The sequence below is a fragment of the Ambystoma mexicanum genome, chromosome 13 (genome assembly GCF_040938575.1).
Source record: "Ambystoma mexicanum isolate Mex_15411 chromosome 13, UKY_AmexF1_1, whole genome shotgun sequence".
Lineage (NCBI taxonomy): Eukaryota > Metazoa > Chordata > Amphibia > Caudata > Ambystomatidae > Ambystoma > Ambystoma mexicanum.
The window spans coordinates 108,342,971-108,356,007 of record NC_090938.1 but is presented as its reverse complement, the minus strand read 5'-3'; the positions used below and the strand labels follow the sequence as shown (position 1 = coordinate 108,356,007).

At 47.7% G+C, this 13,037-nt stretch overlaps 1 protein-coding gene across 1 annotated transcript in view; it reads left to right on the top strand.

Moving 5' to 3' along the window:
• The first annotated feature begins 5,955 nt into the window (after positions 1-5,955).
• DENND2C (DENN domain containing 2C) overlaps positions 5,956-13,037 on the top strand; it is a 463,255-nt gene continuing 456,173 nt past the window's right edge. Inside the window, exon 1 of the mRNA XM_069633398.1 lies at positions 5,956-6,200. The gene's annotated coding sequence lies outside the window, so the exon portion shown is untranslated. The remainder of the gene's footprint in view (positions 6,201-13,037) is intronic.

The window sequence follows — 13,037 nt, the reverse complement described above, 5'->3', positions numbered from 1 at the left end:
GTGGTCCCCACGGCTGGGCAACACAACTTCGACTGGCCTCCAGCGGTTACACAAACCTGCGAACCCTGGTCGACGGCAATAGACTTCGACAGCGGCGAAGTCCGGGTGCTTTGCTTCGTTCTCCTCGGCAGTCCCGTCTTGGCTCGTCAGCCTTTCGAGGGTCTGACTTCCAGGGAGCTTCGGCGAAGGTTAGCAGTGCTCGATGGTCCCTCGGAGCACGGGAAGAGGGCGCCTTACCAGGTCCTCTCTCGGATCAGTCTTCGACGAATTCGGCAGCTTTCAGATCAGGTCGAAGCAAATGCAACAGCAAGTCTTCTTCTTCCAGCTGGGCGTCGAGGATCAGCAGTTCCAGTTACTCTTTAAAGTGTAGACACAGCTTCTGAACAATTTCCAGCGGTGAGAGGTCCCCAGATATACTATCCTGTCTCTCATCCACACTGCTGGGTCACTCTCAGCAGCCAATCATACAGAAGGGCATTCATGCAGTCAGTCAGCCAATCAGGCACACAGTGCATTCAGGCCATCCTCCTCCCTCCCAGACACTCACAACAAGGAATGTGGATTGGGACAAGTACCCAGCCATTCAACACTACACACTGCATTCAGGCCAGTTTCGGGCAGGGCTGTCTCAGTCTTTGTCTCTCATACCAGAAACCAGACAGCCACAACAAGAAGTGCATATTGGTCACACACTCCATTCACCCAGGTTCCACCCACAGGGTGTACCCACAACATACAGTCACTGGGAAGGCTCCAGCCAGTCTGGACTGGACTTCACAACAACACCATATATGGAACTTCCACCCAACAGCCAGTCAGGGGGAAGGAACAGAGGCAGGGCTTCCCGGGACTTCGGGAACACAAGGTAACAGGCAATAGAAAGCAAGAGGCCACAGGGGCCATCTTGTTTTCCATCAGGAATCAACTGATTCCAATGGCAGGGCTGGGGTATCCCAAAATGGAGTATACTCAGAGCACCTGTCAAATTCAGCATGGAGCTGCCACCAGCCCATACCCTTCTCTGTGGGCCACCCACAGGTGCCCAAAAAAATACACTAGGTGCACAGGGTTGTACCCCCACTCATGGGTGCCATAAGGGTATCCCGTGGATCTGTTCACCAAACCAAAAGAGAGAGAGCTGCACCGCCAGGAGTCCCACAGGAACTCCTGCGCAGAAAACACGACAGAACACACGATAAAAAGGCAGTAAAGGACAAGGATACGGAGGCCCAGTCCCTCCGATGCATTTCCAGCATCACAATTACATGCACCCCAAAATCCGACATGCAACCCCACCTCTGCGCTGCACATCCACCGGGCAAGTGTACTTACGCCTGACTTTGGGTGGCAGATCATATGAAGGACTTGCGTGGCCATTTCCCAGCTGAGAGGTTGAGTGATCGAGTCGATGAATATGGCTTGTGCTGCCTAATTGTGGGTGTGCGAGGGACTGCCTGCAGGCCGTCCCTCGGAAAGCCCACTTTTTTCGCAAGTTCTTCCCGATTTTTGGTGTTTCCGCCGCCTTCACAGCCCTGTGCACAAGCCACGCCCACACTCTGCTTGGAGTCTCGCGCAAGGCATTCGATGGCTCACACAGACGTGCCAAGCCTGCGCGAACTCCACGCAAGTCCAGGAAAAGTACTGCTCATCCGATTCTATGAATCAGCAAAGGCAGATTTGCGCGCAGTTGTGCGCTCAAGTACCCTACTTTCTGCGCAGATAATTCCATGAATCGGGTCCTGTGTGTTTTACTGATCAGGGTTCACTATGCTTTTGTATCGATTGATTTCTTCTTTTCACACAGCATTGTTTTTCTTATTAAAGATGACAGCTGAAAGTGCAGGGCTGTTTCTTTCAGTCCTTAATATAATACACTGTTAATAAACTGCTGTTCGTTTTTATGCTGAAAAGTGGGTTTGAATTGTCACAGTGCGCCCCGTGTTGATGGGTCACAGTTTCAGTGAAAAATGCTTTATTCATGTCTCAGCCAGTAATGTGATGTGCTTTTCCAATCTGCACTACGATTACATTTTTGTTTTAGCTTTCTTTGGATTTCAAATGCAGACAGTTACCCACATAGTATGCCTAAATAGGCCCCTTTTCTGCCTGCAGGTTTCTGAATGTTGGCAGGTCATTTCCCCAGGGCGCCCTTCAGTTCTGTTGGTTCCCTCTTCCTCTTAGTAAGGATAACATAAGGCTAACCCGTTCTTCCAATGTGACTAATTCACTTTCTTGTCTTCTTATTCTGTGTATGACATTATGTCTGTATATACCTTGGTCTCTATGCAAGTATTTTGCCACACTTGTCCACAGAGTCTCACAATCTACCTTTGCAGTGCTTGTAATGGTTTGCTCAGTTCTTCTTTAAGTGTACCAACTTTCTCTTTTTAATGCTGTTGTGTTGAAATCAGCAACTGAGCCTTGATTTGTCCCTTGAAAACTGCCTTACTAGGTTTTTAGAGCATTCATTGGTACATTAGGATAACGGGTTGTGCGTACCGAATCGAAGTTGTAGGGCGACAGCTGGGTGGTACTAAGCACCTATTCCATAAAGCCAGGTCACTGCGAGCATTTCCGTTTGGTAGAGACTTCGGTACGTTGTTGATGATAGACAAGGAGATGTTGACCGCTTTTAATGAGATTGTATCACATGCAAATTGTGTGTCCCTTTCTTCTCTCGCTCTGGTAACCGAAATAGTATAACATAGTTCGTTGATAGTGAGGGGTGAGGAAAGTGCCCCAAATAAGACAAGATTTTTTTTCTCCTCTCATTTTGAGTGATTTCACCGGGGAGAACCTTGGAGTTTAAAACATGGGCACCTTTTAATGTTTTCAAAAACAGTATTGGAAGAAAATATCCTGACGTGGTTTTGTGTGTCTGTTGATTGTATGAAAAGCAAATGGCATTCGTACTGTTCAATTTAGGTGGTTATGCAAAGCAAATCAAATGAAATGTGCATATTTGACCTTGATATGCTAATTTCTGGGGACGTCACATCCCTTTGCGTTTGTTGATGAGTCCCCCCCCTTTAATGTTTCGGACTTGAGCCCTGCCGCATCCATTGTGATTGGTGGACTTGTATGCCACGCCCTTGGCCAAAATGCTCACATCATCATAAATAATGCCCTCGCTCATAATCAAGTCACACTGAAATGCAGAGAAAGTCGTCGCCTTTTTCATTTGCAAGGGCTCAAGACGTGAATGCCCTTCACCACCGGCATGAGAACAACGAGTGTTAGGCAGAAACCTGTGCAGTTCCCTCTGGGACCACTGCAAAAGGCTTAGGACTACAGGGGTTGGCAGTAAACCCAATTGGTAGCAGTCGGTACCACCCAGATTTACCTGGTAGCTGTGGCTGAGCAGTCAGACTTCTCTCAAGAAGAGTTAGACAGTATATAGAGTATACAAAATGGTTACAAGGATACAGTAGCACAAGCAAACACTGACCAGAGCTTTGGTATCAAAGTATATCATTATTTATTTAAAAACACACTTGTAAAATACACTAACACTAATATGGCAAGCACAGTCACTATCAATATATATACATCCCGGATTACTTATTGAACAAGTCTTAGTTAAAACACCACTTATTTGCAGACAGAGGTGAGCGCTTAACCTAAGATGGCACTCCAATAAGTTAGTTAAAAAGGGAGGGAAAAGGCAGGATTAGGAAAGCACACAATACCAACATTTTTAAAAGAACCACAGCAAGTCAGGAAAGGCAGAGTCTACTGTAGAGCAAAAAAGTTCATAGGTCAGGCCCACTCTTGGAGAGAGCAAGGCGGAATGTGTCCAAGATCACACAGTTGAATTATACTTTAAAAGTCTTTGCAGATAGTTCTAAAAGTGTTGAATCAGTTCAGAGAAAGTTAGTTAACAGGTCCCAGGTCACCCCAGGATAGAGAATCAAGGATTTGCGGGACACCTTGAACAGTCTGTTGCAAGGGAGACCAGGCGGGACACAGTACCTGAAATGGTGAGAAAGCTCCAGCGGGGGCAGTTGTTCCTGGCAGCGGGTGCAAGTCAGTGCTTCGTCCAGGGGAAGAGAAGATGTCGACGTGGAGGAAAGCTGGAGGTCATTGCACTGCCAGGGAACAAACCAGCCGCGGAGTTTCCCAGTTAAAAGGTACTACCCTTTTATTCGCTGTAGTGGTGAAGCGTGGCTATCCGGCCACCGGGGTGCTTGGCATGGGCGATTCGACCACAAGATGATCCAGGAAGGCGAAAAGAGGGCGAACTGGTTATCCCCACCAGTTCAAAGGAAGAAGACTCTCCGGGATGAAGATCTTCTCTGTCGTCGGGAAGTGGTGAGGCGGTTCAGCAGGGCTCCACCGGTGGTGTCGTCGTTGCAGGTCGGCTCAGCTTCTCCCTCTTTGGATTCTTTGGTCCTGTGGCGACTTCTGAAGTTCCAGTCCCCAAAGCCCCGCTTTTATGCAGAAACCCCCCATTCATCAGTCCTAGCTGTCACTCAAACATGCTGTGGCTCACCACTGGGCCAATCACACAAGAGTGCGACTTGAGTTGCCGAGGCAACTCAATCCAGGGTGCCTAAACCCCCCTCCCACACATCCTGTAGACCCAGACAGAGTGGCACCACTTTTGGTGGCTCCTGTGCAGAAGCCCGCCAAAAGTGGAACAAAGGGCTCGACTTGGGTTGGAGTTACAGAGGCGAACACAAACGCCATTTTGAAACCGAGTCCTGGCAAAAAGACCCAACCGGGGAATAAATATTAAATAAATAACCCAGCGGTATCTTTAACATCGTACCAAAAAAAGTGGTGCGTTTAAAATGAATGGGAAAATCCCATAGGAAATATTCTGGTGGAATATTTCACGTGGTAACCACTACCACCAGCCAGAAACTCGACAAGGGGGGACTGGACAGTGCCCCCTTGAAAAACAGACCCAGGGCAATCTAATTACCCCTACCAGTACTTCCACAATATGATGGTTTGTACTGGTTCTTTTCACAATTTAAGACTAGTAAAGTCAATGGTGACTTTACATGCCCTGGGAGACAGTAGTCAGTCCCAGGGTATGGAGTCTATGTTTGGGGGTCACTATGACACCCCTGTGTTACTGCACTGAGGGTGCTGTGTAACACACTTACCAAAAACACATAAAACCCTATGGAGTAAAAGACCCCATAGCCCATAAAACACATTGGGCCTCATTACGACCCTGGCGGAGTGGGTTTACGCCAGCGTTATTCGCGGCGGACCCGTCCGCCCTACTACGAGTTTCCGTAGCGCCATGGAGCGTTTTCCGCCTGGTTTTTCCGGGCGGAGAAATCCATGGCGCTACGGGACCTTGTCGTTAATTACGCCACCGTATTTTGAGGTGGCGTAATTAACGCCTTCCCCACTCCCATTATACCCTATGGGGCAAAAATGGGAATGGGGAAGGGTAAAATGGGGGATGGGGATTTACCGCCCCGCCAAGGTCGGAATGGGGCGGAAAATCCGCCAACCCCCATGGCGCTATCGGCAGCTTTCCGCCGTGCTCCATGGTGCATTTTGCACCGCGATTTCCGCCAGGGTCGTAATGAGGGCCATTACAAAGTCAAAGGATATCTCAAATCATGTCTAAGAGTGGGAGAAAAAGAGTCTCACGCTTAGCAGGAGAAAAAAATAAACCTCAAAAATCCAGCAAAGCTGCTGGGGGGACTCACTAGGTTTGGGAAATTAGCCTATACAGAGAATTCTCCCTAACAACGAGTGATGGTGGCGTCCCTGAAGAAAGGGGCGATGTTTGTCAGGGCTTTTCACGAACCCAAATGCCATAAGAAAGAGGTGCTTCTAAAATGCCACAGGTGAATGCCTAGGTGTTACTTTTCTCTGTGCTCTGGCCCCTGGGAATGGCAGTTGTGTGTCTGGGTGCCCAGAGCCTCCACCCTGCCCGTCTGCAGAACATGTTTCTGCAGCTCCTCTGAGTAAGAAGGCGGTGCGCGCTTATTGTCTGCGGGGATCGCGGGGAGTTAATGTCATGGAACTTTTTTTGTTGGCATTTACGCGCTGCAACCACAGGGATAATTGAGCTGAACCCGTCTGGATGCCTCCGCGCAGAGCCGCGCCGTGAAGCCGCGGATCAGTCCTGGTTTTGGGGTTTCACGAGGTGTCATGCAGCCAGTGGGGTGGAATACATGAGGCGGAAGTCTGGCCCTAGCGCAGGCTGCTAACCAGAAGAGGACGCGCCTGTAAGTTCGCCTTTTCCTATATTTATCCCCGCACGCTTGCCTCTGTGTCCCCCCTGGAAGTGAAGTCCAGGGGGCAAGCACCTTGCTGTGTGAACGCAGCTGATGCTGGGCGGGCATAATGGTTAATGGTTTGCAACTCGAAGTAGAATGTCGGGGGACGTCTCAGCTTTCTGGAGGATCGCAGCTGTATGTTGGTGGAAATGCTTCCTTCAGACACCTTTGCCTAAAGCATGCACTTGCTCTTTCTGGTGTGGCTTACGCTCTGTGTCTCAAGCTGATCGCCCTCGGTTGCGATTTGTTAAAAAAAAAATACCGACGCCTGCCTTCAAAGGATGCACTTATTAAGGTAATACATATATGTCTACGGAGCGTTCGGATCTACACTACAAGACCCTACTGAGTTGTCGCAGCGGCTGGCAGGTGAAGCATTTTCTGACATTTGAAGGCCCAGCTTTTGAAATCATGCAGAGTGCATGAACTTGTTCGGACAGTGAGTGTAAACGCATGAATGAGTCGACTCACCCACGTGAGAACGTGAATGCACATTGTGTTGCTTAGCTATTAGGCATTCCCGCTGCCGCTCCCCGCCCTACGGTTTTAGTTCATGTGTAGTTAAACACGCCAATGCTTTGAGTTCACACGGTACTTCCAGGGCTAGTTGAGAAACGATACCTCGCACACTTGGCACTCGCTGGCAGGCAGTCTCTGCTGCAGTTAGCCTAGTTTCCAGCTCCTACGCTCCCTGCCGCCAGCAGGCATGCGCAGACACACACCACTCAGGGGGGCATGCTTCCCACCTCCCCTTCTGTTCGTGTGCCCAAGCCACCCTTAGAAGCTCGAGAGAATGCCCCTCGGACAGCAGCTTTACAGCAATATTTGAGAGTGAAGATGGGATTTGCTACCTTTCTGTCCATACATTTGAGTTTCTTGTTGAACATCACGCCTAACAATGAGAAAATGCCAACTCCATAGGACAATCCGATACATAGAACAAGAAATACGAAGACTAAGAGACCTAAAATCCACTAACCCAAAAGCTCAAATTTCCGCATACATATCCCACACAAAAACCCACACAACCACCTCCTCGCACAGCAAACCGCACGCACTTCACCACGCCAACAAACAAACAAACAACACATAACTCGCACCAACAGCACATGAGGCCTCACATTGATCCGATATTCACACCCAAGCTCAGCGCACGGTGAAAACCGAACTTAAGCTGCCAACAGGACACCACCTTCTCACTTCCCTACTCCCTCTTCGCCCGCCTAACCCCAACCCCTCCTTCTTGTTTGCAGATCCACCAGAGCACCTGGCTCCAATTCCGTTGGTGACGCTGCGCGGCACAAATACCTTTAACATTATCATTACTCCACACTAAAATAGCAGGAAGACGGACATGCGCACACACCTAGGGGGAAGATCCACTCCTATGGGTGCAGCCTTTCAGCAGCTGCCAAATGGCACATGTGCGGCTCCTCCAGCTTGTGGGTCTTTGTCTCCTGTTGTATGTATGGCCCACAAGTCTCTGCATGCAAAGTTCTGTGGTGGAAACTTCGTGTCTGGGCGAAGTGGCGGAAAGGACAGACACGTGGACAATTGACAGCCATCATCTGCACTCACTAGCTTGCGAGGTTGGCTTTGTGGAGAGGGCGAGGCTCTCCAACCCACTCTGCAACGGAGTGCAGCCATGCTTTAGGATACACATGATGAATATGTCTGAGATGCATTTGCATAGCCTGACTTTCACTGGAACCCTTTGCCTGTTTGTTGGTCACTGTGAAAGCAAGACTGGGTTTAGAGTCATGTGTGTTCACAAGCCCACCACTACTCATGTCTTCTTGTTGGAACAGTGTTGTTGGCAGGTTTGGACTGGGGCAAGCAACAGTTCTGCACACCCAGAAAACACTACACCAAATTCTGATTCACAAATTTCTACATTTTGACAACAAATTGAGTTGCAATCCTGTTGAATTTTTGAGAGCATTTTCTAAAATGGCACGTTTGAAAGCACATTGGGCCACTAGTGTTGGTCAAAATGACCAGCCGCACCGTGCATTAAGTCACTATCGTGGCCCATATGGACCCATACAACTGGCCTAGACAGGCATGTCAGCCCGGGCATTAGGACATGGGCCAGTCTGAGTCTGGCTGTAGGTCCTATTCCCACCTGAATGATGGAATAGTTTCCTCATACTTGGACCATAAATACAAACTGTGCCGATTGCAGACCTAGGTGCTGGTAGAGATCTAAGAAAATAACCACAGTAGCGAAGAGGCCGTGCGGATCTGTATCGACCACACACAACATATCAGGCATCAGCCACCTGGTGGTGCAGTATGCTTGGGGTCCAGCATTTCATTCATGCAAACATTCATTCATTGCCCTCTTTTTACCCATCTCTGTCGTCTTCAACTATCTGTTTTGGCATGCATACAAGAGACTCAATGTCATAATGTTTGGTTTAAATTTGTTTAGGCCAACGGTGGAACAATGGCATTACGGCGGTGTGCTGTCTTTAGACTCAGCATTAAAAAAGAAGACCGGTTCTTTAGAGTGCGGTACAGAAAATGTCCTCTCCTGTGACGGCGGCACAGCAGAGCACTGATGCAGAATATCACTGCAGGGTACCCGCGGGCACAGGCCCATCTGAAGAAAGGTCTACGCCTAGGCATCCCCAAAGCTGGAAGGCAAGCATGCGGCCTAAGCTCTGTCCACTGTCCACTGTCAGAGCCCACCCCAGAAACAAGTCTTACGCAGCATTGACCAACATAATGCATTTCAATGCTTGTTATTTTTCATGTGCTTGGATTTGTGATACGTTGTGAGTCTTATGGTGCATGCTAATTATGCAGTGTTCTGTTACGTTCAGAGTCTTTTTTTATACGCGCCACACATCACTGTAGCGGTGTAATATTGCTGAGGCTTGTGCCCCCGCTGGTGTTCTGCGAAAGAATAGAGCCAAGAGAAAGAAGATTCGTAGGTGTAAGAAGGCAAATCAGGAGTAGGGTCCGGGTGGAGTTTACGCGCCTGTCGAGCCAGTCTAGAACACCCAGAACACAGCGCTAATCAGAAAAGGGCCAATGCTTAATGCTCCTAGGAAGAAGCATATAGCCATCATGGCAGTTTCTGTCACAGGAAAGTACTGAAAGTAGTCAGTGAGTGCTTGCGTCTTGGGCCTGAGGTGTGCTCCTGCGTACCCTTTGTTCTTAGGGTGTTGCCATTACTGCCATCTGACATACTCCATGACAGATGCATCTTGTATTATCCAGCCAATTATGAGAAGTAGCAGAGCCAGGCTAATGAGGTGGACAAACAGGAAGAATAAACAGGTGTGTGGGTGGTCCCGCAAGAATGCCAGGCTTTCATGGCCACACATTGAAAGAAAGGTGCAGAGAACAGTGTGATATTCTGATATTGCTTGCGAGTGAAATAGGTTCTTATTGAGTCGCCTGTGCCTGCTCCCCATAGGGATCCGTTCATCTCAGTCATTGGTTGAACTTGTGTCCAGAGACTAGCGAGTGAACCGGTTGCAGTGGCCGAAGAAGGGTCCTCAGAGAGGAGCTTGATGTTGTCTAAGTGCTCTTATAACGTTCCCACACCTCCTGGGCGAGAGGGAGCACTGCTGGGCAAAAGAGCCGGTGATGGGCACCCAAGGCTTTTGGCTCCACCAGCGTGGGTTTCATACTCTGAAGCCGAGGAGGTTGCATTTCTGAAAGCTTTAGATGGTTGGCACTGGAGGCATATCCCATGATGAATGCCTATCATGGGATCTCTGGACCTGTGCCATGGGAGAGGAGCTGTACGAGTGTGCCGCTAAGCTGCCGGCACACCGGATGACCTCACAGAGAATTTGCTGCTGTTTGCAAGCAGTTCCACAGATAATCTTCTCTTTCTAAGTAGTCAACCAAGGACCGCAACCTGGGAAAGCACTCAATTTCTGCAGGTGGGATGCCTTATTGTCATTAGAGATGTGTTGAGAGCAACCCCTAAGCATTCCATAAAATGGTGTCATCACAGCATCTTTGATGCACTTTAAAAAAACATAGTGCCACATGCCATTCAAAAAGTTCCATGAATATATCATCCAAAAAAAGTATATATAAGCAAAATAATGAAAAAAGGACACCCAGGCGTTTAAAATGAGTGTGGGCTTTGCAGCTCTATTGAAGCCAAGGCCCTATGGGACCATGATTCATTTTTTGTCCCATGGACATTGCAGATGTAGTTCATTCGAATGCTAATCTTCCTCCTTCACACTGGGGCCCTTTTGTATGTATTTGTACATCATCATACGTAGGACTTCGAGGACAAGATATATGAAGGGTGACATTGAACAGACAGCAAACGAGGTGTATTCGACAAAGGGGAGTCTTAAAATATGAACGCTGTGATATGGCTAACCAAAGCAAGGTTCTCACAGCACACTTGCTAACCGGGCTGACACACTGTTACAAAACGAATTGAAGTTTTTGTATAGGTTTTTGGCAGAGCGTTTTAGACTGTGCAAGAGTAGTCCAAGTTTAAGTCAATCACTGTCATCAACAAAGTATTCAAGGGGACGCGGGCCTATTAAAGGAGAATATGCTGAATATGTCCCATTTGATGGCGGGAACTCCTTCCAATTGATTTTCTTGATGGGAAAGTGAAAGGAAAGAATCAGAAATGACTGTCATTCTACCTCTCTGAATAGCTACTGGTGGAGAGCCTGGGCTATATGAGGAAGTAGGATACACCAAGATCACCTAAATACGAATAGAATGCTGGCATGAACATACTTGTGCTTTGCAACTCTGAGGTGAATCACCTCACCCACTTGCTCGAGGAGTGAGAACCCTTTAGGCATGGCCTTCTGCCAGTTCCGAGTCAAGTGCTTTGGTGGCAGAACAGTACTCCCACAAGGCTTTGCCCCGGAAGTCCTGGCCGCCTCAGCTGTGTCTTTGTCCGGAACTGCAGACGTTCTACAAATCCAGAAGAGTCGCTTTTGCAAGGCTGCTTTTAGAATCTGAGAAGACGCTTCTCTCTTGACATGATATTGACGCCTGCATGTGCCTCGGAGTCTCAGGTGGCCTAGCAGTGATCTTGAGCACATTAAAACATATTAAAAAAAATAAATACTGTAAATTAATATTGGCTTCATCTAGCCATACCTAGGTGTAAATCTCATCAGACTGATTACTCCACGAATGCCACTCCATACGAATGTGGATATTGGTTTCACAGATAAGCAGATGTTAAATATGGCCATATTCCCTTTGCTCAGTAGCAAGCTTGGAATTTAAATGCAGAACTTGTGCACGCCTTCAAAAGAACACCAAAGAAAAAAACAAAAAGGAATCAATAGGATACCCCATTAGTGGCCTTAAACTAGAATAATTACAGAAACAGCACAAAGCAACAAAAGAACATTGGCTAAATTACATGAGTACATGAGACGGAGGTAATAGCCACACTTCAGCGTACAGTATTCATTTTCGCAAATTGACATATCTTGTTTTATTTTTTTATGTAAATTGAGACTGCTGTAATTTGCCCATAACAATGAGTGTGATTCACAAAATCAAACATAATTTTTGTACGGCGCCAAAATAAAATGAAAGTGAATTGTTCATTGGGAGGAGTGGCACAATTTGAAGAAGAGTGGAATGAATCCACATTAGTTTTCTCAGGTAAAATTCCTGACTTATGTCTTGTTGGATGAGGAGTATATTACGACCCAGGAGCACCTTCACACATCTCGGGCTTCGGCCATGTATTTAAGCACAGCTGCTGTGCTGTTTGTGCCTTTGTGGGTGTGCACTCTCATTTGCATTGATTGCCCTCGGCCACTCCCTTGACACTCTCCCTGGGTGTCGCAGCTTTTCACTCCCACTTGTAACATATGTGCAGGTAATGTACGCAATCAATGTGTACATTATGGATACACAATATATATTTACATTCATAACTTGTACTTCTAATTTTTTGTGAAGTTTGCACAGCGTACACATTTGTAACGTATTTCTTTTGTGCTGTTTTTCGTACAGTGTGTTCTCGGTGGTATTCCTCTAACCTCTGCCGGGGATGGTGCACGATGTTATGTTTCTATGTGGAAGTGACATTTTGGACCCCACTTCCGCGTAACGGGGGTCAGATGTAATGTTTGCATCGGTAATCTTGCATCTCCCTTGCGCCCTATTATGTTCGTTATCCTCTTCCCTGGAAACACTAACCATCTGAAATTTAAACCCACCCCACCTGCTTACCTCACACAGCCTCAAGAGTCCCTTAACTTATCCTCACTCTCAGAGAAGTCCTGTTTGCAGCACACCAAAGAGCATACCTATTTTGAATGGATTGTGTCCTCCCACATATTCCTCATCTTTAGATAACTTCCTTGCAGCGTCAGCTGCTTTGTAAAAAAAATGTTGGCAGAGGGCACTGTGTGTCGTGGTGGTCGGCTCGATGTTCCTCGAGGGTCTCCGGTTCGAGGTTGACGTCATCAAAGATATAAATAGCACACACTGTGCCTGTTACTTCAGTTCTGTTTTTCCGCAATAGCTTTTGCTTCGGATAAGGCACGTCTGGTTTCTCCCAAAACTGCTGCATAACTTTGAGATGGCCTCATCATCTTCTTCTACCCAGAATCGACTGTGGTGCTAAGATGTTGATAACTGACCCACATTGGGTATGTTTATTGTATGTTGGCGTCGACCACTGAATGGCTGACTGCGAAACTTGACAATCGATGGCGGGTAAGGCGTTGAAGGAATGCAAGGGGAAACTTGTAACGGGTAGGCCCCCTCCAAAATCCCCGTCTACGACTCCATCAAAAAGGCACTCTTCGGAGG